Genomic DNA, 25,347 nt, shown 5'->3' on the forward strand with positions numbered 1-25,347 from the left:
GGGCTTCTTGTATGCCCCTTTGGTGCAGGACATCCGGAGGTGAGTGGGTGGGTAGGGTGAGTGGCTATGTAGGACTCGTGGTGAGGATTCCGTGATATTCGTTGCGCGATGCAAGGACTTAAACTCCACTCCTGAGTGGCAGAATTCACGGGGAATCTCCACCTTGTCCACAGGCTTTCCTGAGTTATCGTCCTGTTGTGCCCGTGGCTCTAGAATTCACAGTGCCTTGTAGCCAATGCTTTAGCTCGGCTGGAATAGTTCAGAACGCTTTTATTTGCATTGTGTTGACACCCAGCCCTATCCATTTATTTATAAGTAAAAACTGTTGGTGGGGGTGGCTTCTAAATGAAAGTTGTGACCAGATTTGTAGATAAAAAAAATTTTTTACACTGGGCACAACTTTTGGATGCATCCCTTTCTGGAGTGTGTTTTGTCCAGTGAAGCCATGTTGGAGTACTGGTTGTAAGATTACCGCGTATTGTGCAGCAAGTATTACTTGCGGGGACATGTGATTTGTAAGTCAAATTGAATAGCGAACTAAAACAAGGTAATTCGTGTTCTCGTCATGGCAAAGGAATTTCTTTTGAATGCTCTAATAGAGCATGTTTTGGTACAGAAATAAGTTGGGTCGACTTACTTTAATAAGAACATCATTTATTACACTTCGATGCGTTTATTGTGAGCCTGAGAATCTATATAAATAGATGGACCTTTACAATGTTTCGCGTCAAGTCCGCAATGTGTATACGCGCACATTAACACCGTACGTGAACGTGATATACACACACATACATGTACAACGCAGCGTATACGGCGGGTCAAGTGAGCTTGGAGCGCTGTAATTGTTTCCACATGCCTTAGTCATTTCCTTTCCATCGCATTGGAGAGAGAGAAAAAAACATGGTCTCTTGAACATTAGGTAAGACTTGTACAGCTGGTTCCCATGGCTTCCAAAAGCCACGGGGAACACACGAGGGTGCTCCAGATACGCCGGGAATTTCCGTGTGTGAGAGAGAATGTTTATGTTTTGTGAAGCACATGTCAAGTAAGGCGCAATTGCCTTTTTATTCTCAACAATTTGAGGTTATCCAAAACCTGAAGGACTTGTAACAACCATCGAGCTGTGCTTTTCTTTCATTGCTAAAGTGTTTTACTGCGAAAAAATATATAATCTCATTAAAAAAATATGCTTGTACTCGAGTTAAAATGTTTGGTCTGTGGGCAATCCATAGTTTTCTGGCCTGGTCACATCATTTAATTCAATACTTAAAAAGTTGAATACTCCCAGTGTAAATCCTGACAAACTCTGCATATAACATTAAATGATATGGATATAACGATGCAACGATAATATACATTTCTCCGTCCACAAGATATGTAATGAATACGTAAATAAGAAACGATTTCTGCACTCCTAAGATTATATTAATACACTTTTGCACATGTTGCATTTTGTCAGATCTTGAAAGTAAAAAACACATCGTCGAGATAAGAGTATTTGATTATAAATCACGGTACGCTTTCTAACTTTTGGACGAGTTTGCTATTCCCTACAGATTTTATCAGCTCCAGAGATAAACTACGCCACGAGTTCGTGGCTGTACATCGCAACCATTCGCGGTGTTGCTTCCATGCCTCGCCATCGCCTCCCTATGCCATAATTCAGCAGCTGTTGCACAGTTGAAGCTCAAATCTACAAAGTCTTCTCTTCCAACATCCTTTCTCCCCTCGGTTACTAACCTGTTTATGTGGCTACTCCCTTGTTGTTCTTGGTCACCAGTCCTCATCCATCCTGCTGCACGCGTTGTGCCCCAACCATTGGAACCTCCTCCACGATTACATCTTCATTTGCTTTCTCGCCACGCTCTCTTCACGCTTTCCCAGTTGACTTCCCTGCTCCGACGATGAGATTCGTAGCACCCTCTGCATTGTGGGCGTTTGTGTCGATGCACACCCACAGAACAATTCCATCCGCGATTTGGAAACCGGGGACGCAATGCAATTTTATGGAGTCGGTTTGTCTCATTGTGAAGCCTCTTTTGCATTGTCAAATTTGTTCCTTATCGCTTGTGGAGTTTATTTTAAGCCGTTGGCTTAAACAGGACATCATATTATTTGAGTATAATTTGGATTCATTGTAAACACCCGAATCTATCTCAAACGACTGAATGCGTGGTTCGTGATCATGGGATGTATTTTTGTCGATTGATCGTAACATCATCACGTGCCTACTCCACACACAGACATGTTCAGGAGCCAGCCTCTTCGTGTCTGCTTGCTCCTATCAAAGTTAGCCTTGTGGAAGTGGTGGCATTATTCATAATCCCATAATAAACTTGACCTTTGTCAAATCGACGACCTCCTGGATTACAAATCCAGTGTGCTAACGCGTGTGCCGCACCACGGGCACGCCGCTCACATTCTGCATGGAATCTTCAGCAGAAAAGTGCGCCTGTGTGTGCCGCGTGTTTGTTCATATTGTGTAGCGGGTCGCGTTTCGCTGCGCAACGAACCCGGCGACCCGAGTTCGATTCCCGCTCACGGCCAACACCGGTGACGATTATTTGAACCGGTCCTTGGCCTCCCCGAGGTCGACTCGGCCTCAAATGAGTACCCGGTGCGATGTGTGAACATCGCCACTGGGGAGACAAAGGCGGCCGGGCGTGGTGTTGGCCACCCACTCCCTCGTGTTGCGTTGCCGGGCTTCATAGGTGCTCGCTAACAGCACTTGCCCCAGCAGTCTGTTAAGGCTATACGGGGGATCTTTGTCTTTGTTACGAGCTCTATCCACCCACTGTCGCTGCGCAGGTCTGTGCGTGACATCGGAACAACAATAACGAAGCGAAGTCAAATAGAGCGGCTGCTTTCTACAAAGGCCGGATATATTTTGGTCGTTCGCTGGCTTTTCCTGACGGAGTGCCTCGCCCCCTCAAACACAAACCCCATCCACTCGCTCGCTCGCTCTCACCTCTCGCCTCCGTCTCTCGCTCGCTCTCTCTCTCACTCGCCCGCGTTTGTTTGCATTTGTCGGTGCTTGCGAATGGATCGCACTTTTTTGTTGAGCAAGATGTTCTCAATGAAATAGACTGCCCTTTGCCAGCCAAAGAAGCTTGACCTCGTTTGCAGTGAACAGGATGTAAAATGTAATAACTTAAACAAAAATTGGTTCGGCACTGGTGTTGGTTACTTAAAGCTGACATTCGACAACAATATTATCGCATTAAACTTCGCTCTGATAAACGTTAGTAAGAAGATAACACGAAGTATTCCGATTGATAATCTTACAGAATTACAATGTATTAGTTTTAATATTGTCGTTGTTATAATAAAAGTGACCCTAGACATGTTTTATATTATTATTATTATTAAACTTTTACGGATGGATGCTATTAACTTTGGCCCATCTGGCATTAAGCAATATTCGTAAAAATCATATCGGCAATGGAATCGACGCCACCTCCAGCGTGTGACTACACGTTGCACGTAGATTATTGTCAATCCTCGCGTGTGAAATGGCAAACTGTGGCTGGTTTTGATGGAGAAATGTCGGCAAACGCTGGAACACGGCAGTCGAAAATGTCCCCGCGTTGGGGCCTGAATATACAAGGCAGAGAGTGAGTCCACTGCCCCCCCCCCTCGCTCGCTCTCTCTGCAGGGCAGAACAATGTAGAGTGGGCAGGGTCAGGGATGCGATCGAGCAGGGCTAAGATGGGGAACACGGCCTTGGAAATTGCAGCATTGCGGTTATTGGGGCGGCGATTAAACGCCATGGACTGACATAAAGATCTGTAGGTTGTACACTTGATGAAGTAATGTTTTCAATGGCAAAAAAATAACAAATCGGCGCTTCTTTAAAAGGGAGAAGGCCTCCCTCTGTTTCCAGGAATTTGTTGATGGCCTCTTTCGCCTTTCAGCAGCTGGTGCGGTCGTTTCTATCTTCATGCTACACATTCCGACCGTCCCTCCACGTGGTCTCCTCCACATGCCAAGGCTGCCCCGTGTCTGATGCGCCCCCCACTACACCTCCTCCCACTCCACCCCACGTGGCAACTCCCTTGCGTCACTTTGAGCAGATGAAGGTTGTCCTTGAATAGGGCTCTTACACGGCACACGAGGATTCCGCGGAGGCTTCGGTTGAAGTGGGAGTCTCGGTGTCTCGAGTCAATATTACCGTCTGTATTTTTAACGAGTGTGTTTTGTTGTGGCGGATGTTGAAAGATTTGGTAATGGGCCAAACGATCTTAAGTCTATGAATTACATTTTAGCCTGCAAAACATGTATGTATAGAAACACGTTTGTTGAACACGTAATTAAAATAAATCGGCCTTGTGAGCATCGGAGGTATGCACATTATCTCCATTGTGAACGTTGAGGCTTATGGACAAAACATCACAGACAATACGAAAGTGATGGACTGTAGAACGAATGATGTTGTTGTTGATGATGTTGCCGCTGATGCTCCTGCTGATGATCCTGCTGATGATGATATTGATACAGAAGGGGCAGCGTTACTGGGACAGCTTCGTGAGTCTTGAGACCCCCTCCTATAGGAGATTGTTACATGTGGACTACAATTGGATTACCGTTTAAGAAATGCTTGCTGGCAGAGCATTATACTCAAAACGCACGCAAATAGATTCAAGAATTCACTTCCCGTCTCTTCCTCTCCATCATTCAGCCCTCGGTTAGTTCCGGAGTTTCTGAAATATCTTGGCCATCCACCAGCCCTCGCCTACAAAATTGCAAGCATAATGCGCGCGCACCTCACCGGGCACCTCGTAGAGAGAGACTCGGCAGGTGAAATGAACAATTGCCACGGATGGCAGCCGAGGCCAGGAATTAAACGCAAGGCGTCGGTTGCACAGCACGGCTTGCAAACCGCTGTGCACCCCCACAGTACACACTCGCACACCTACGCCAACACACACAACACACATCTATAAATACACGAAGACAAAGATCCCCCGTATAGCGTAAACGGACTGTTGGGGCAAGTGCAAGTTCCTAATGAGGGCCGGCACGACACACGAGCGGTTGGGTGGCCAACACCACGGCCGGCCGCCTTTGTCTCCCTAGTGGCGATACGTGTGTTTTACACACCGCACCAGGTGCTAATTTGAGTCCGAATCGACAAGAATACAGAGACGCGTGGCTCCCGGGTAGTCAAGCGCGTATTGGTAGCCTACCCTCTACGTTCGCATGCTCCATCGATTACAAATAAAATAAAAACTCCTCTACCTCATTCTAACGTCATTATGCATTGGTGTGCATCATAATGAGTAACACAGTAAATACACAAGTTGGCCTCTGTTCATCTCAACATGAATATATACGTTTTAGTTATCAGCCCGTGGGCTCTCTACACTAATAGTAGCCCAGCAGAGTTTGTTTTTAAACCAAGCAAAGCCGCAGTAGCGCCGGTCTTGTTAAACAACTGCTGTAGGGTGACCAGATGTGTTTGGCAAGAGCACTCAATCTTCTTTTCTGAATGGTTTTTTTTTGTATAAAACACTGAATGTGATAGGAGACGAGAATGGTGAGTGAGGCCTCCTCCAAACGGATAGGGGAAAATGTCCTAGTTTGAGAGCTTTAAACGGCATCCTGAAATGTTTCCCAAAGGAGATTGTTTCCCCTGCTTGTATTCCTTTCCTCTGCTTGTATTCGTTTCCTGGAATTCATATACCTGAGGATGATTTGTAGAAATAGTGTGGCGCTGTCTTTATTTCCAAGTCTCACTTTAAACACATTCCTGCGGAGGGAGCTGGTAGGAACGTTGGGTTGCTCGGTCAATGGCCAGGGTCAACGGCGGCGTGGTGTATTCCGCAAATATGGCCGACTATGAGGGCGGGCACAAGCCGGCGTGAGTAGGTTAAACGTTGAGTTTTATAAGGGCACCACGGGGTGACCAGCCCCTCCCCACCCAGCCCCACCCCTCCGACCCCCACCCAGCCCCACCCTCCCCACCCAGCCCCTCCCCACCCTCCCCTCCCCATCCAGCCCCTCCTCACCCAACCCCTCCCTGCACGACGGACACAATAATCCCCTGTGGGCTGGTGTAACCAGGAGGTTCCTACCAGTAAAATGTTCCACGTGGCAGAGCGATGTGCCGAGACTGTTTCGGCGCATACTGTGGATGCATTTGTTCATTCGGCAGGTCGCATGCGGCGAGGTGAAGTGTGGGTACTCCGACCACTTACCTGCGGTAGAAGTCGGACAAAATAACCTCGAGTATCTGTGTGGAGCTAAATATAAATGTTCTTGGTCGGGTGCTGGTATGGGATACTGCATATAAAGTATTAAATCTACATGTCAAGAATTTAAAAAAGGCACTCATTCACAAAGCATCCCATCTGTAGTTGTAAAATACTGGGGGAAGCGTGTCTTATAATCCAGAGAATACAATAGATGTGAGTCACTGTCCATTAGCATTGGTGAGAAAGAGAGAAGCATTGGTTGCTGGAGGACGTAATTACAATCATCTGTTTATATTGCTGATTTTGTTTTTTACTCTCGTCACATAATCAATTAAAAAGACAATGACAATAAATTAAGAACTGCTTATTTAAATACGTGTCTCCATTGGAGGTATGCCAGCATACATTCAGCTCTTTAATTACGTTTACAAGTTGATTAAATATTAAAACATTTATACCAGACTTTTCTATTCATCCTTTATTATTTGTGGCTGTGTGTTATTGTGTGTTTTGTAAATGGCTTGGCTATGGTCAGACGAACACAATCGTGATTGCCAGACTTTGAGGTGATGATAACAATGTTACCTCATTTGTAACTAATCTCGGAGCGTGCGTGCTCACTCGCAGCACGTGTCCCTCCAGTGTGTGAGACTAACGGGATGATCCTTGTTGTCTGTCTGTGTGTGTGTGCAACTCAAGAAGAGAGAGATCATTATGGGCTGGATGGAGCAGGAAACAACGAAGGGAACTCACCTTCTCCCATTAAAGATTCACGTAAGTAACATCCATTCCCTGTCTAAATTCACAAGAAGGTTGGTCAGGCTGCTTCTAAATCTTCCGTCTTTCTTGTTTTGCAAAATACAACCATTTGATTGCTATTATCACGTGGCAATTTCTGCACGAGGATACATATTCAAGACCGTGTGATTTTATAAACTGACTTCATGCCCTGAAACGAGTGTATAATGTGCCAAACATAAATACACAGGCAATTGGTTAAAACAATTGTATATATTCTCTTAATTCCATAAATGGCTATGTGGGGTTCCTTTTTAATATGATGCTGATGCCCAGAGGCTGTATTTCATTGCAGCCAATCCACCGGCTGTGTAGGCTTGATAGTGTTAATCCCACTGAAATATTTCAGAAACCGCACGTAGGTCATTCTGCAAACGTCGCCTGACGTTCACGAGTGTTCGACGCAGCCCTGCAGCGCCTTGCTCGCGTCACTGATGGCAGGAAAGCCTCCACTCGACGGAGCTCCACACAGCGCCGCTAGAGAGAGAGAGAGGGTATTTTGGCCTAGTCTTCCACGCCGGCCAGACCTCGTGGTAGTTGTAAGAGAACCCACACTTTACCCCACCACACACGTGACCAACCGTGACGCACCAATTTACCGTACGCTGCTGGGAAGACAGAGAGGTTCGGGGATTCAAGAAACCTGCGCCGTTGCCTCAACCGCCGCGCCGTTTGAACTGCGACCTCTGGATTGCAGGTGAGCCGTGCGCTGCGCTGCGCATTATCGGCCGTTGCACCAGGGCGGCGTCCCTCGATGCTCGGGCACGAGGTTAAAACGAGTCGATGTACCCAGGGCTCGGGTGACTGTTGGTGTGGCCACTCCGTCGCCCATGGCAGCTCGGATACAGAGCCGGCAAACATAACTTTGAGCGAAAGGCGAGAGGGGGGCCCGAAACCTGCCCGTGCCAACGCGCTCCTGGCGGCAGCTGGAGGGGGGGGGGACGACGCGCAAACAAAAGCGACCGCGGCGACGTTGGGCGGCGAGAAACGCAACACAGCGTCGAAGAGGTCACGCCGACGGATCGTTGTAACTCGACGCGGCCCCCCCGGCTTTGTGTGTGCCGCCTCTGTCCGGGGCGAGGGGGAGGACACGGTCGCAAACGATACGCTGCCAGGCTCGCAAACGATCGGGCGTGCGGTGTGCCAGGCTCGACTGAAAATTATAACGAATATCAATTATGCATGGCGAGGGTTGCGGTGTTGTAGAATTAAACCCAGAGTCGAGGGCGTAGAAATACAACGGTGGGTCCCGAAAGGTGAAGGTGCAGCGCTGCAATTGCTCGCTCGTGCCACTCATTGGGCATTGAGCGCGAGTCGAACTCGTGTGGCGCTGGCTTCATAGTGCAGTGCGCTAACCACCACCACACTACCGCTCTCCACACACGCACGCACATCTGAAACGCAAGTTGCATGTAGCCAGATGTAGTGCGCAGTGCTTATGTTTTGTACAAACAAAACAATGGCAATGAATGTATACGAATAAAACGCGTAAGATCTTTTCACCGAGGCTTTTGACTTGACTGGCATTTTTGCTGGGGAATTAACACGTGTCTTTTTATATCATGGCAAAATTACACTGGCCTTGCCTTTTCACAGGAATTGTGAACATTTGCACGTGTTTAAATGACACTCAATGTCACCTTTCAAAATGGTACTTATATTTGCGTTGACTTTTCACATGTAAAGACCTATTGCCAAATCCTGTATTAGTGGATATTGTAAAACAAGACAGAAATGCACTCGGGTGACATTAAACACATCCTCTGTTTACGCTACCGAGGCAGATGCCCCATGATTGAAGACTGACCACCGCTACTGCTCTTTAGAATAATGGTACACGTGACAAATGGCCTTGATAGGAATGTGACCGCCTGTTCCACAACACTAGAAACGTGTTGCTAACCGGCCTTGCAGTCGTGTAAACAAAGCCACCGTGCACGGCATAAAACCACATCGGCAGGATTACACATTTGCTGAAGCTTATGTATGATTGTGGTTATAGGCTTCAGTACTGCTTTAAAACGTGCACTCATGCTTCAATCTAAATTGCCTCGGACGGCTGAAATTAAACAGTTTTTAGGAGTTTCTTGGCCGAAGAAAAGCCGCCGTGAAATTTGACCCAGTTGAATTTATGTAATTGTTTTGGCGTTGGCATGGGTTTTTTTGTTCGCAGGTTTCCACGATCGTTAGAAACTGGTCTGGGCCGCGAAGGGTCCAATTCCCATCGCAGTTCTCCCGAGGTGAAGCGAACCCAATTGGACTGACCCCCCCCCCCCAGCGGGTTCGGTTGGCAAACTCTGCCACACGCCTCTACACCAGAATAGGGGGGGCAATGCCGACGTTGGGCATCTAACATCTAACACAATCAACTTATTCTTAGATGAACGTGTTTTTATATATGATCGTTTCCTGGTCCACATCCCCTTTGTTCGGTTGAGTGAAGGGCCAGAGTTGATAGGAGGGGGAGGGGGTTGGGAAATGGACCGAGGCCGCATTGTCTCGCGGCTAATGGATCATGGCCCATATGGACTTCACAGCCTTAACATCTACCGACGCCATATGATGACAACACAACAAGTTAAGTTTGCCCAATGCCTGAAGCAATATCTATCCTCACCATACCTACAAATTTAACGTTTTAATTTCATTTCCAGCCAGGAGTCCACGTGTCAAGCAAACTGTAGACCTGGCTAAAGTAGCCCTACTTTCACATCTGTGAAAAAAGAGCTTAATAGCCCATCGGATTCCTCCAGTATAAATATTAATAATATATAAATATTCGGCATCGGCTGGATGAAGGCCTCACAAGACGTTGCCTTTTTCACGGTCCCACGATTTGGCTCCCCCCAACGACGCAAGTCGTGGGGGCTTAGCTGAGCAAACTTCACCATGCTGGTCGATGCAAGGGCTCGTGAAGACCGCAACAATATGAAGTTGTTGTTGTTTATTAAAATAGTATCCATCACGACGTTTTTTTTAAACATGAAGCGTTTGTGATTTATTATTTTATTTTATTTCTATTATTACTTTTATTAATTTTAATTGTATTTTTTACCTACGTGACTTTACCGAAAAAACCTAAGAGTATGAAGCGTTTTCTGTAATATGATGTAAAATAAAAGCACGTTTACACAGATGTATATTGTGTAGGTGTGTAGTGTTGATGTATCATTACCTGAATAAATTCCCATTAAGATGCGAATCTCTTAGTCGAGGGATACTTGCGAATAATTAAGAACGCAAAGAGGAAGGCAAACGTAGACCTTAAGCGTCGACACACGAATCGTGCATCATCAGTTTTAATTATAACACGTGATCTTCGGAATAAACTCGGGCGTAATTAGAGAGCACACGGCTGGTAAGTAACAAACAAAAAAGTGCGCGTAGCTTTCGCCTGCTCATCTCCCCCTCCACTGTAGATACCTTGCGTGCTGTGCTGTGGTGCTGCGCACACTGAACGAGGTTATTAATACGCAGAGGCACGTAGCTTGCTAAGAGAGGGGGGGGGGGTCTTCGCAACAGTGGGGGGCTCGGCTCGGGGAGCATCGTTCGGATTCCCACGTGTGCCTGCGATGTGCGCCGCTCTCGAAATGCCTCGCCGCTCACGAAATGCCTCGCGTTGCTAGAAGTTATCTCAACTCCCAAATCCGGCGGCCGTGAGTTTAAAATTAAACTATTTTTTCAACGCGGGTTTGCTCTTCTTACTCTCGATCTAAATCGCGCAAGTGAATACCGTAGGAATTCGTGTTCGCCTATTTTTAGTGCTTAATTGGCTTAAGACACCGCTAACTGGCGTGTTTCTAATGATTCGTCGACTTGCAGGGGCGGAGTGCTTCGTTGGTGGACGCGAGTCGGGCTTGTGTGCTCTATAAAGGCTTCGGGGTCTTCTTGCGTCTATTGTAAGAAACGCTTTGGCTCGACAAATATGTGTGCGTCACTGATTTCGTCGTTAGCGAGATGGATAACAGCGGGCAGGAGGAGGCCCCTCGGCTACGTGGAGGATTGAGTCGCAGTCTCTCTTGCAAATTCATGATTCACGATCGCTGTTGACGGAATATCACGTCTTTACTCAGGATCTTAATATATAATCGTTAATAGATCTTAATATACTTACACGCTCGTGGTACGTGCATCGCATTGTGCATGTAAGAGTCAATCTTACCAAAATAAATCGTAGACAGTGTTTATATTTCCATACCGCAATGGTATGTTGCTTTTCATTCGCAACAACTTTGAAGCTTGCATTTGAAGCTAAACTTTAGCATTCAAATTATATCTTTTTAGCCAGTGCTCCCAATTTAAATGGCATATCCACTAATATCTTAGAGCCTTGGATTATATCACATTGAGAAGAGGTTGTCCAGAAACCATGCATGGCACGTGCTTTGGAGCAATGCGTTTATAAAATGCTATTTCAATATGCCACCATTTCAGATTTCACTTAATCTAAGTTTCAGTTTCAGTTTTCAGTTTCCATTTTCCTTTCAGGCGTTTTGATGTGTTGCAGACTCGGTTGAAGTCAATGTAACGCCGTGTCGTCGAGATCTTCAGTTGAGTTAAAATGCTTCTCTCTTTCGGGTTGTGGCCGCAGTGTCGCGGTTACCACGTGTCGCCAGTTCGATCTCCCAGGGGCGCAGTTGAATCAACGATGCAAGTTTCCCAAGTACACCTGCATCTCCGCAACGCAGTATATATATAAATGGTTACGCCACAGTTTAATCGATTGCCAGGTCATTTGTGGTGGGGAGAAGTTTCCAATACTTCTGGCTAGTGTGGAAGAGTAGGCCAAATACCTTACTGCAAGGTACACTGCACCTTTGCCTTTTCCTTCTTCCTCTAGTGGAGATTTAGGCACGAACTGTTGAGTTTGGATGAAATGTCTGATATTGCCATGGCAGTGCATAGTTCAGTGTGGTGGTAGTAAATTTGTAAGTGTAAAAAGGGCTTGAAAAATGTTGTATTAATGAAAAGTAACTTTGCAAATAACTGCTTGCAGGTGGTGGCAAACCATATATTAGAAAGGCTTTAAAGAGGTCTATGCAGCCAGAGTTCTGTGATTTTTAACTTATTTAAAATTAGCGGAAAAATGTAAATGTTATGCTGATGAAAATTTTACAAACGACAAACCTGTCTTATTACCAAGTGAGCAAAAGCAATGCTTTGAGAACCTTTATATAAATAGGGCCCTGTAACAACTGAACTTGGATTGCAGCTTTCCTCCTGCCAGATAAAATAATGCGCAATGTGTTCATTACGTTTTATTTATATTTTACAGCCGTAGAATTCTGACAATCAGAAAACTATTATGTATGAGGGCACGTCAAAATATTTAGAGTACGAGACATTAATCCAAGGTTTGGTTTCATGGACCCGTCGTCTTTCTGTAATAAATATAGAATATACATATTTATTTTATGATGACTATATTTAAAATATATTTAAGTATGAGTGTTCATTTGTGTAAAAATCGCAAGCAAAACAACTTTCTGAATACACGCTCACATAATCGTACACACACAGCCGACGTGGAGCGGTTGGTTCGTGCGTTCTCTAAATCCCGGCGACCCAGGTTTAAGTTGCGTTGATTTTTGTTTAACCAGGTGTAAGAACTCAAGAAACCAGGTGTGAGAACTCAAGAGACCAGGATAGGTCTCATTTGCAAGAGTGACCTGTGGGATCAGTCTACCAGTAGTGGTTAATGATTGCTATGTATAATACCAATTGAGGAATTTTCTAATTCGTCAAATCCCGCACACGACTGCCTACTCTTGCGAATGGCGTCAGGGGGGATCTTTAACGTCCACTGTGAAGAAAAGGGCGCACGTGTTTAAGGTTGACACACCACCGCAGTATTGACCAGGGCGGCCACTGGATTCGAACCGTTAACTTCTGTAGCAAGCGGCGCGTGATAACGATTTGCATCACCACCAGGCAGTCGGAATCTGGTCTGGGTCTCTCTTCTCCACGGTTTGCTTGCATTGAACCAATGCTGCTGAAAGTGAGCACTCCCAGAATGACTTCCAGTTGATATGAAGTGCAAAACTTTTATTTTGTGTGCGGAGTGACAGGCGTGTGAAGGAGATCGAGTGTCTACTTCGTTATTTTGGGTTTCCCTGAGGTCAACTCAGCCTAGTTTTGGTCTGTCAACATCCGCAATGAGGAGATGTAATTGCATTTAAAAAATTGTGCCGGTCCTATTAGGTCATTCTTCAGCATTCCGGACCTTAATATGCGCTCATTAACATAATTTACTCCTATTCAGGCTGCACGGGGGATCTGCATCTGTGTGTGTGTGAAGGATTGTATACTGACCAGAGAAACGAGATGCTTAAATTGGATTATACATTTCTCTTTCTCTCCGAGCTTTAGCTGATAGAAAATCCCACCCCTCCCCCATACACAAAAAAGCAACTCAAGAAGCTTCAAGTTACAACTCAATTGGCTTCTTTGTGCCTTCTGCATGTATTTGCAAAGAGCCGAAAATGGTTTGGGGCCCTCCAAAATATCCACCGACCTCTCTCCAGCGGCTCCCCCCCCCCGTGCCGGGCCCGCTCTGTAATCTCACCCCACACAATGAACCTCATTGTTGCAGCCGGTAAAATTGTAGAAATGCCGATCGCAGGAAAACGTCTAAAAGACTGCAAATGAGAACCGACTGCTGGAGATGCGGAGCGGGCACCCAGTGGTTTGTTGGCTGCGCTCGATGCCAAGAAGTCACCGAGCGCGCGGTGAATTTGATACGCAGAGTTTCTTCATCCTGCACTGTGTGTGTGTGTTAAATGTGTGTCAAAATATTGGAAGCTTATGATCATAATACATATATCCATGCAAACACGCACGCTGTGAATGCTGTGATGATGCACATTGGATGTCCGGTAGCATTTCATCGCGTTTCTTTTCATTACTCATCCCGATCATTGAGTGCGAGTTTTGTTTTAACCTGAACTCCGTTTCTCTCTCCCCACATCACTTTAACGCGTTTTTTATGAACGCTAAATGTCCATCTCGTACTATTTCACAGCCCTCGTGTAAATAGAACATCGTCACAAAAGTAAACCCAAACAAACAAACACAACAACAAATCCGTATTGCTTCCACAAACGTCCACGCAGGAACTTTTTCACAACTCATCTCAAAGTTTCACGAACGAACTCGGGGGGGGGGAGGAGGCGTTCCGCTTTCTCTCCGCAGCAACCTCGGCCAAATGGCCGCTCGGCGAGCCGGACAGGCGCGGAGTTGGGTTCCATGGCGCTCTCCTACCCCCCCCTCCCATCTGCTATCCTCATGCACCCCCCCACCACCCTCTCTCACCCAGCCACTCCATCTCCCTCCAACTCCCCAACACTGTGTGTACCCCCCCCCCCTTTTTTTGACAGCAGTCCAAACGCGAGTCTCACTCTGCCATACCCCCCCCCTCTCCAAACCCCCCCCCCTCTCCAAACCCCCCCCTCTCCAAACCCCCCCTCTCCAACCCCCCCCTCTCCAAACCCCCCCTCTCCAAACCCCCCCTCTCCAAACCCCCCCCCTCTCCAAACCCCCCCCCTCTCCACCCCCCCCCCTCTCCAAACCCCCCCCCTCTCCAAAACCTCCTCGTACTCCCCAACGAGCGGTCTCGACCCTTCCAATGTCCCCGACTCCCTCCCTGTCCCCCCACCCACCCCCGCTCTGACTAACATCCTCTCCATGCACACATCCACACAAACACCCCTCACCCCCCACCCTGTTCCTGGGCGGGGTCGCTCCTTGTGCTGCTGCTGCTGCGCGTATCTCGAGCGAGCTGGTAACGGGGGGTTAGTCGGCAGCCCCTCACTGCACGGGGCAGAGCGGGCGTGAGTTGAGCAAAGGAGGCGGCAGAGACACAGACGGAGGAGGAGGAGGTGGTGGTGGTGCGGAGAGTACAAGAGAGGTTATTGTTGTTGTTGTTGTTATTCTTTTTAATCAATCGCGCATACTCGTATCGCGTATTCCAGCTGGCGCATTTAACAGTTTAACACGTAAAAACAGTGAATACTACTAAACTAAAAAAAAAATTCGTTAAGTACATAACAAACAAAAAAAATCAAACGCTGAAACATTAAAAGTAAAAAAATATATCAAGAGAGGAAGACGCCGTGCCAAGTCCTGGGAAGGAACGAGAAGACGTGTGTTGTGCGGCTTGTGGTAAGTACAAAAAAAAGTTACACAAACATTGTAAAGTAGGTACAATAATAAGGGTGATCATCTGGTATACGTTTAAGAGAATCCAGATGCGTTATAAACAAACGCGCTGGATTTGCGAGCTTCGCGTCTGCGGTCGTGAAGCTTTTCGTTGTGTCTCTGAATTAGTGAAAATTGGCTTTATCGTAAGAAAGCTTCACGTTTGTGTGGTGGTGGTGGAGGTGGTGGTGGTGTTGTTGCTTTGTGAACTTATGTCCGTGCTACTTTAACGTTGTTTTAAGAACGGATGGCAGCGGACCGTTGCTGCCATCTCTGCGAGGTGGTGATGCCGGCGGGGGGGGGGAGAGTTTGTGTTTGAAATGTTTACAGCCGCTCTTCATAACGTGACGATCGCTGATTTTCTTTCACGTTTACGCGCGTTTTGAACTTAATTGCAGAATTTTTGCTGCGTGGAGCTATAAAATGTAACTTTATTTTCTGTTAAACTTACTTTTGTAACTGTTGTAGATGTTCTGATGTTGCTTATTTTCAGAGGGCGCAAATTGCCGTTCACGATGCCCTTTACGTAAAAATTTTATCGAAATATATTTGTCAAAACATTTTCGTCATTGATCATTCTCAACAATTGGGGCAAAACGATTTCGCCACGAGAAACGAATTATTATCGACGCTTGCTCCACACGTTTTGTCGGAAAGGCATGAAAGTCGTGGCTCTTATGGCGATTTAATCTTCTGTAATTGTCACACGACAATCGCGGTGTTACCGTTGACCGAGTGAAAGACACTCCTGGGAAATATATTGTAGATGCCTGCTTTGGTTTGTCCCTTGGTATACTTGGCAATTACAAGACGTATTTGTGCGTGGTCTTAACGAGGCTCTCTTCGACACACTGACACACGTGTATTCGCTGCAGCAGGAAAGTAGTGCCTTCATTGACAGTTTTTGGCGCCGTAATCATTGCTACGTGACCAGTCGGTGGGGTGACAACACCCTTGCTTATGCAATTCCCTTCTCCCCTCGCCTCGTGTCAATCGCCCCCTTGCTTTTCTTGCACCACAACTCGGCCGGACGCCCAAGGTCTGACCGTACCCATGGAGTAGGACTTGGAACGGGTGGGCAACACGGCTGATGTTACGCTTGGGTAGAGCCCCTTTTTTAGTCAGCGCCTCTCTCTCTCTCCACAGCCACCACAGCCCCCCACGACCGCCAGTGCCCTTGCCTCCACGCTTGTGCCCCCCTACCCACCCCTCTCTGCCCACCCACACACGGCCACTCCCAAACGGAGCCCGAATAACTTGGTCCTGACAAACTCGGACAAGTTGCGAGAGACACGGATGCCATTTTCGGGATGAGCTTGTTGCCCGATGGGGCTCGCAGCTGCCGTGAATACTCCGCGGGGCTGTTGCATTTTCTCTCCGTGAGACCGTGGCCAGGGCGTGACGGGGTGTGTGTGTGGGTGGGTTGAGCAATGATGTCGTCTTATCACCAACTAACCAAAACTTGGTTTTTATTCTGTTGTTCAACGCAGCAAGTACGTAAAGTCACGAACACGAGGGATGCACAATGTCTGAAGGACCGCCATACACGTGTTTGTCATTAGGCGCCCCAAATCATGGTTTAGGAAACGGGAGACGGAAGAGGAAAGAGAACCTAGGAGACTTTTAGTGGAAAGCTTTTCAACGCATCTTTGACCCATTTTAATGTCACGAAAATCATGATTTTTACATTCCGTGTACGGTTTTTGTTTATCATGCTGCTCTTGCTGTTGAAATTTGTTTTGGGAAAATTTATTCAGCCCAAAGCGGTGCTGGGGCTAGGGGCTGCAACTAAAAACTCGACGCTTGTGAGTTAAAGTCTTGGTCGGGTGGGTGGGTGGGGGAGTTAGATTGAACCATCATCCCGAGAGGGTCCGTAAAATGAATACCGCTCGTTTCTAGATGGAAAACTCATTTCGATAGAACTGCTTTTTGTGTTGAGTTTGTCGTCCTTCACACGCACCTCCGATTACCACGGTCGGCTACGTACGGTGGGACAGAAGTTCAACGTGCATACGTGCATCCTGTGGAGATACTGGCTCCTGCCATAGGAATGGGGAATTCTCACAGCATCCATTGGCTCGGGGTCGCCAATGGATACGAGTACCAGCTCACGTGGTTGAGCAGAGAGGCCCTTTAGTTCATTTGACGCGTGTTTATGTTGAGTTAAAAATAACTCCCAAACAAACACCAACCTTGTTGTGAAAGACCCAACGCAAAAGATCCCTCGGTTTAATCTTCGACGAAGCTCATGGTCCACCTTAAACCGCATCCACTGCACAAACCATGCCAGCAGATGCGGGATACGCTGATGATGCACAGATGGAAAATTAAAAACTCTCCAGTAGTCGTGTGCGACTGTGGTCATCCAGAACGGAGACCGTAACAACGTGTAATGACACAACGCCCCGATCCACAAATAGGCACGAGAATATCACAGCAATGATACACTCCACTGCTCCAGACGCAGTTATTTGGCTTGACCGCCTGAATGTGACATTGTAGTTGCTGCTTTGCATCCACATCAGCCATATGGAAAAAGAAAAAGGAGGTTGTGCCGAGTGTTGATCGGCGCGAATCCCAGACGTTTCACTTAATTTACTTTTCTTAAGAAGTTAGAATTTCGTCTTGAACCAGCATATATTCTATAATCCTCTGCGTGCTCCTCTTTATGTCTCTGCATCGATCACTCTACCAAAGGGCATATATTACAAACATCTAAACCACCACCAGAGAGCCCATTTCACTAAAACTTTGCCGACTTCAAAAGAGTGGGGCCCTCCAAAAGAGAGAGAGAGGGACGAGGCAGTCGTAACGGATAGCTTGCCGCTGACCGGCATGCGGACCCTGCCCATTTTAACTCGCACCAGGCTTGGGAGAAACACGTGTGCACGTTGCTGCCACGGTCTGGGCCACTCGCTCCATTTATCTGCCAGCTTCCTCCATCCATCTGCATTCCTGCCATTCCTGATTCCTGTCCCTAATTAGCTACAGTCAGGCTAGAGCTTCATGCAAGCCAGATCGCATTGTTCTGTGCCTCTGTGGCATTGCAGTATTTATCCGAGGGCCTTAAGTAAATCTTTGTTTTCGTCTTTGGAAAACATGTAAAATGAAATCAAACACGTTCGGAATGGGATATTTGATACTCACACTGACTCTATTTAAAAATGTTGCAAACTTTAAATAGGTGGAACATTTGATTGGTTTTCTTGAATTACGGCTAAAGATTGTGGCTGGCCTTTGTAACACTTCCACAACCTTGAGATGCAATTTGTATTCTTAGTAAACTGTTAAATTTTGGTATCCTCATCAGTGAGGGCAATTTACTGCTATGTGGAGGGTTCCCCAAGGCCCCCACCATCAAAGTCCACGACTTAATTGCACTTACAAATATCTTCTTATTCTCGAAATGTTATTTAGCATTACAATACATTTAACACAAATGCTTAATGATAACCTCAAACATCATATTGATTGGCTTTGTCGGCAATAAAATAGTTGAACAATTTTTTGCAAGCATGTTGTTAAATTTCCTAAACAACTTTGTCTGTGGCCTGATGATGCCGATTGTAATTACCGGCAAAACCTTACGGTCCTCAAATTGTAAATGTTGTGGGTTTACTCTCCAACACACCGGTCTGCTGAAGTAGTAACGATTTGGCACGTTTTGTTTACGTGACAGGCCTTACTAATTGGCTGTGTCGGGTGGTGGCGGGTGTAACGACACATTTATATTCACGTGATCTCACCCAAAAAAAACTCTGGATTTAATCAATCTTTAGTTTTGAATCTGAAACAATTCTGTCTAGTCACGAAAGTGTGGTGGTTTTTAGTATTGTAATATCTTTCACTGAAATTGCCGATGCATCTTTTTACTTATTTTTACTCATTACAAAAAAAAGCTTCATAGTTTTTGGAAATAAATACAAATGACACGTACACAAAAATCATTAAACAAATAGGAAGCTAGGAAATTGGACAAAAAAATAATTGGGATGTTGTGACCGTTATTTCCATGGTATCTTCACTTTGCCACTCCTGTGAACGACGAGGGATACTTGCTCCGTGTAAAGAAACGAGTCGCAGGGTCGGACAGCTGGAAGGAGTGTGAGGTTGGCTCCTGAGAGAGAGTGGGAAGAAAATCCAGGATGAGTTGTAGTGATGGAGTTTTACCGTTGGGCAGTTTGTCGAGAAGAACTGAGGTTATGGGAAGAAGGCACGTGGTATCAATACTGAAGCCTTTAAACAAGTGTGTGATTCTGGTTAGGAAACTTACAGAAAGGATGTCGGCTATCGAACGATCTTGACATGACTTATATTGGTGTTTGCTTTCCTAAACATTAAACGCTTAAGCAGTCGCTCAGTATTCTTGGTTCTTTTTGTGTGGATTTCATACCTGGTGATGATTGCTTGTGTTGCAGTCGAAACGTCGTGAGAATCTTTGTTTTATATTAATATTATTTTATTATTTCCCTTCTACGCGACTTTACCGAAAGAACCAAGAATATGAATCCCTGCAGTCACGAAAGCTTTAAATCAAAATTCAGTCGCTCGGTGTTTGTGATCGGGTGATTGGTTAACATTTACAGGTATGGTGATAGGTTGAATAAGCTAATTATTAGAGCGCGATGAAAGTTGGGCTGAAAGTTTGGCCCCGAGAATTGTGGCCATGGGCAGTTGTAGCTCCTGAGGTTGGACACTTGTGCGCTGAAGGGGAACTTTGCCAGGCTGACTTGTGTAGCGAGCACGAGCCAGGATAGCACTCGTGCATGCTTGGGTGTCAGCAGGAAGTGAGAATGTTGAGATAGGAAAGGACTTTGTGCACTTAGATAGGAATGTGCATAAAGCCATTGGCTTGCGTGCAGGATTATTAAAGAGGTGTATTTCACGGCAGAGCATATATTTTTTTATGGCCCCTATAAACCACTTTAGAATTGTAGATAAGTCAACGCTATTGCCAAGACGGATAGATCTTTTCCGCTGGAATTGAACAAATCAACGAGATGGTTGGAGCCTCAGGTATTTCATTGTAAAGCTTACAGAGCATGCAAGGAATGCTATGGCAGAAGAGGGTAAACCAACTTGGAAGTTCGGAGCAGAATACGACACACGGGCTTTTGTTATACGCTCATGCTCGGTAAGACGAGGCGGTGACGGGTGGGGCACGTGTGGCAGGATCGAGAAGGGGGCAGGCGCCTGTCACGGGCATTAGCGTGGCACCCAGTGGTCATCAGTGACCCGTGAGGGGAAGGCCTGAAGCCAGATGGCCGATTGCTGGAGGAACAAACATTGGCGGAGAGGTCTCTCCAGTGATCCAACGGAGTAGAGGAAGTGACAGCGAGGAACGGGGGCGCATCAACGGCAGCGGTCGTCATGACCTCTTCAGCTCGCGTGAGCGTCGCACGAGGCTTGAGAACAATGGCTTGAGGTCCCTCGGTGGTGCGGCCGGAGGTGGCCTCGGCATTACTCGGGGAAATCTGATGTCACTACATATGTACCAATTCTGCGGCGCAGCGGCTCTGTGATACCGTCGGCTTGTATGCGCGTGTGTGTGTGTGTTGGATTTCTTTCGCAGCGTACTTATCCAATCGTGCTCATCGGAGGTGCAGGGCGGGGGGGTGGGGAAGGACAACAAACTAACAAACTAAACACACAAATTCTAGATTTGAAGCTTTCGTGACTGCAAGGATTCATATTCTTAGGTTTTTTCCGTAAAGTCACGTAAGTAAAAAATTAATAAAAGTAAAATAAAAATAAAATAAAAATCACGACGTTTCGGAGGCAACACAAGCTTCCGTCTTCAAGTTACTTGATACAGCTAACGTGCTGTGACGGTTCCACCTGAAGACGGAAGCTTGTGTTGCCTCCGAAACGTCGTGATTTTTATTTTTATTTTACTTTTATTAATTAAAAAAATTTTACCTACGTGACTTTACCGAAAAAACCTAAGAATATAAACACACAAAAGCAGTTGTGAAGAAGGGGCCCACTTGCTGGGTCGTCATCCTGCGGCGAAGCGCACAGCCCTGCGGTTCGTGAGAGCCGCTTCCCCGGCGTGTGTGTGAGTCGTCGGAGTTGGCAGGCACCCCATCACCCTCTTATCTGTGAGCCAGAGATGAAAAATTGGAGCGTGGATTTTGTGATTCGATACGTGGTAAAACAATAATGTTGCCTGGCCCCCCACTCCCCCATCGAGTAGAGACACCACGTGGAGCATGAACTAAACCTTTTTTGTTAATTAAAACCACGGCTCGGTAAACGAACACTCTGCAGACATTGAAGGTGAATGTAGCTTTTGCTGCAAACATAATATTTGACTTGGAAGTATGGTTCTCTGTTGAGTGGTCTCTGGAGAGAACCTGCTTTGAATTGTACAAAAGTGAAAAATGTTCAGTCGCAATTTCTTTTACAATAATAATAAGTGAATAACGTCAATCCACTGCCAGATGAAGCCCCCTCCCCTCCCCCGCACCGTGTTGATTGCAGAGGTTACTTGACCATACTTCACCATTTCGATTTAAAGCTTTCGTGACTGCAGGGATTCATCTTCTTGGTTCTTTCGGTTCTTCACCTGAGGACGGCTGCTTGCGTTGTGGCCGAAACGTCGTGAGAATTATTTTATTATGTTTTATTTTCATTATTTTATTATTTCCATTCTACGTGACTTTACTGAAAGAACCAAGAACATACTTCACCACGTTGGTCAGTGCGTGGCCGGCGACGTGAGTCGCTGTGTTCATGGCGCTCCGCGACAACCCACACTCCTGGCAAAGTCTATCGCAACGTATAATAATCACATGTACATCTTACAATTTTGTTATTTTAACGATTACTCCAGCAGTTTCATCCCTACTTTGTTCCTGTTTATCTCTGCTTATCATTCAAACCTGAAAGTTATCTTATGCTTCAGTGAACATACATGAGATGTGTTAACCCGTTGCGTATCGGTACGAGCCAAGCGTGTTTTAATCCAAGGCTCAAAGGGGTGGACAGGGGTTGACTCTTACTGGGAAAAGGGGCATGTTTAATAACACTTACACTTCTTATTTATATTCTCCTTTTTATGTGTATCTTCCCATATTTCTCATAGCCATGGCAATACGCTGACATTTCCCAATGTTTTGCAGCAGTATACTGCCAGAAATACAACACTCCGAGTATCAAATATTTATAACCCTGAGGTCCGATGCTGGCAGAAGTCTACCCAAGGTCATGTGTTCGTACTGTACGCGCTGTGTGGGGCCATCACTGGATGTGACTCTCGAGGTCGCATCAAAACCCCGATGAAGAGTAACTCCGCCGCGTTTAGTTGTGTCCACGCTGGGAATGTGCTCCCCGACTTCAGCGCTCGGCAGGGGCTAGCATGGCGACGTTTGGTCAAACAGCCAACACGACCCGCAGAGTGGGTGGGGGAGGCTGTCATCCAGCAGTAGAGATGGAGGAATTAAAGGGCTGTTGCAGTGACACACACTCTGCTTGTGTGCGCCGTAGATGTGCTGGTAAAGTCTGCGTTTCGTGCTTGTTAGCGCGGCGTTGCATACGCATACGCATTGCTGTAATTAAATCTGTTTACGTTATGGGGCTGCTAAAAAATGTTTGTGTCGACTTGTTTATGAACGAGTTATTTTCGGTGCAAAGCGAGATTTTTTGTGTGTGTGTAAATTGTGACAGGTTCATACTGTACACAGGAATTGGTCGGGGGCGCCTGGGTTTGAGTGCGTGACACGCACTCTGACTCCTCATCCCTCCCTGGCCCCGTCAGAATCACGGATGCCCCTTTTGTGAGAAGCCGGCGGTCGTGTTTTTGTTGTTCGTCTCCTCCCCGAACGGCGGCGGCCGTGGCCCCTTGCGGTCGAGATGGGAACCGCAGCTCGGCGCTGCTCCACAAACGAGAATGTTCTCGAAAATCTCCCAAGCGGGAAAACAACTTGGCGCCCCCCCACTCCCCCCTTTGTTCTTGTTGTTGTTGCTGTTAACGGCGACCAAAGATGCAATGCAACGGCACGGAATCGGCTTTGGGATACTGATTTGATGGGGGAGGGGGTCTGTGTGGGTTGGTGAGGGTGGTTTGTGGGGGTGGGGGCATCTCCCACATCGAGTGTCGGTGAAGGGGGTCTCCGCTTATGCCACGATTATCGCTCCTGAGATTGCCACGATTATCGCTCCGCAGACTGCCACGATGATTGTGGTTGTAGGCGGCCACGTGTTTGCTGGCTTTAGTAGGCTGAGGAGGTGCCCTTTGCCCTCGCTTGCACGCACACCGCGGTCCCAGCAGCAGCTGCAGGTGGAACCAATTGAGATCTTGTAAGAGGGCACTGCAGAGTAAATGGAGCAGTCCGCGCATTCGCATAACCTGAGAGCAACTGTTAACAGTTTCACAATGGGTTCTGTAAACGCCGGGGCCTGTTCAGGTTCAGGTGGCGTCTTGACATTCAAGCCGAGATGTCTATTGTGTCCACTGCGTCACCGTGATGAAGCAAACTTAAGCCTCGAGCCCTCAAGGCAGCCCTACGTTTGCATTACCGCTGGCTAGTCTAAAACAGCAAAATCTGTGCAACCTTAGGCTAGAAAGCAGGGCGTATTGTGCACTTTTCAATGTTTTTGGTTCTTTTACCGTTTGAAAAAAATATTACAGGAATGGCAAATGTGGGTGGTCCTGTGATTCTAGGTTTTAATTCACAATTATCAAGTAAAACCAGACAGGTTTTTTTAATTTCTTTTGGATTTCCCGTTCCACTTGTGTTTTTTTTTTAATATCAAGCTTGTTCAGCCAAACATTTCAGTATCAACATTAAAAAAACACAGTGTGCCAAGACTGGCTTACACAGAGCGCACTCTACTCACAACCGAACATTTTTAGTCGAGATTGAAAGCTCATTTCTTTAGAACCGCTTTTTGTGTTTAGTTTGTCCTTCCCCTCTCCCGCACCTCGGATTTAGCATGGTTTGGCTACGTACGGTGAGAAAACAATTCAACGTACTTGTATACACAGCATTTCCCATTTTCAAGTGAGATCCTTCTGCTAAGTATTGTGCGTCTGGAATAGTTTCATGGTGTGCGACGGCCAGCGCAGGGAAGGTGGCTGTGCGCGTGGGTGCAATTCACGATCCGTGCCTTTACAATGCTCCTGCGGCAGACACCTCGCGCAAATCGCGATCCCATTCACGCGCTGTTCCACTGGGTGTGGGGTTCACTTGACCAGGAGATGGTCAAGTGAAGGAGATGGTCAAGTGAACACCACGCCCAGCAGTTCGACATAGGATCATACACACGCACAGCGCCATCAGCCGACTGAAGTCCTGGGAGACTAATGCTCCAGGTCACGATTGTTCACTTGACCAGGAGGTGGCTTCTGGGTCACAACGCTCCCAACAGAAATCCCGGTGACTCACGGTGACTGAGATCTCATTGCTGCGGTTGAAACATCTCAACTAAACCTGGTGTCTTCCCACCTTATGACGATTGCTTGTGTTGCAATCGAAACGTCGTGATTTAATTTATTTTATTCTATACCCACGTGACTTCACCGAAAGAACCAAAGAGTATGGAAACGCGGTGTCGTGCCATAACACGTTGTCACGTGTAAAGATATGGTTTCCCCCCCTCCAAATGTATTATTGACGGGCCACTTGGCAATCACTTTGATTTGAGACTTTTCGTTGCAGATGCAGCGTTTACAGCCTCGGAAAGCATGCACGTTGAGTGATGACTAAAAATGTATTTCTGCCACCGCCGAAGGGTATGCGAGCACTCGGCATGTTCATCACGGCGGCGCCACGCACATGTGGCATTTGCAGCAGGGGGCCGACCGTTCCGATCGCGGCACGAAAATGAGAGGAGAAAATGAGGGGCGCCGCCGTGTGACCCCCCAGTCAAGTGGGATGGGGCATCGCGTTGGAGGCACAGCATGCAGCGTTAATTTAGCAGCCGCTGTGGTATGGCTCGTGCGTAAAGCCGCTGTGTCCGTCTCCACACTCCAGAGATTCGTTTCTGGAATGCTCGGCATTTCGTGGTGCAATATAACCTCTGTGTGCCCAGCGCGAGACATTTGAGCCATTCGCCACCCTCGCTTTGCTCCGTGCTGCCCACACAGTGTAGGCATTAATTGGCATATTTCAACATCGATTCTCAGGTTGTGGACTGTACTTAAAAAATAGTAAGA

The 25,347-nt window shown here is 46.8% G+C and overlaps 1 protein-coding gene across 4 annotated transcripts in view; it reads left to right on the forward strand.

The window, feature by feature from the left end:
- The first annotated feature begins 6,896 nt into the window (after window positions 1-6,896).
- AHNAK (AHNAK nucleoprotein) overlaps window positions 6,897-25,347 on the forward strand; it is a 70,621-nt gene continuing 52,170 nt past the window's right edge. For 3 of the 4 annotated variants that reach the window (XM_078609940.1, XM_078609944.1, XM_078609943.1), the window contains exon 1: window positions 14,731-15,152. The gene's annotated coding sequence lies outside the window, so the exon portion shown is untranslated. Of the gene's footprint in view, window positions 6,969-14,730; window positions 15,153-25,347 lie in introns of those variants that run through there. The other variant, XM_078609941.1, reaches the window with a different exon arrangement.

This window comes from Lampetra planeri, chromosome 33 (assembly GCF_965212315.1).
Source record: "Lampetra planeri chromosome 33, kcLamPlan1.2.h2, whole genome shotgun sequence".
In the NCBI taxonomy this organism is placed as follows: Eukaryota; Metazoa; Chordata; class Hyperoartia; order Petromyzontiformes; family Petromyzontidae; genus Lampetra; species Lampetra planeri.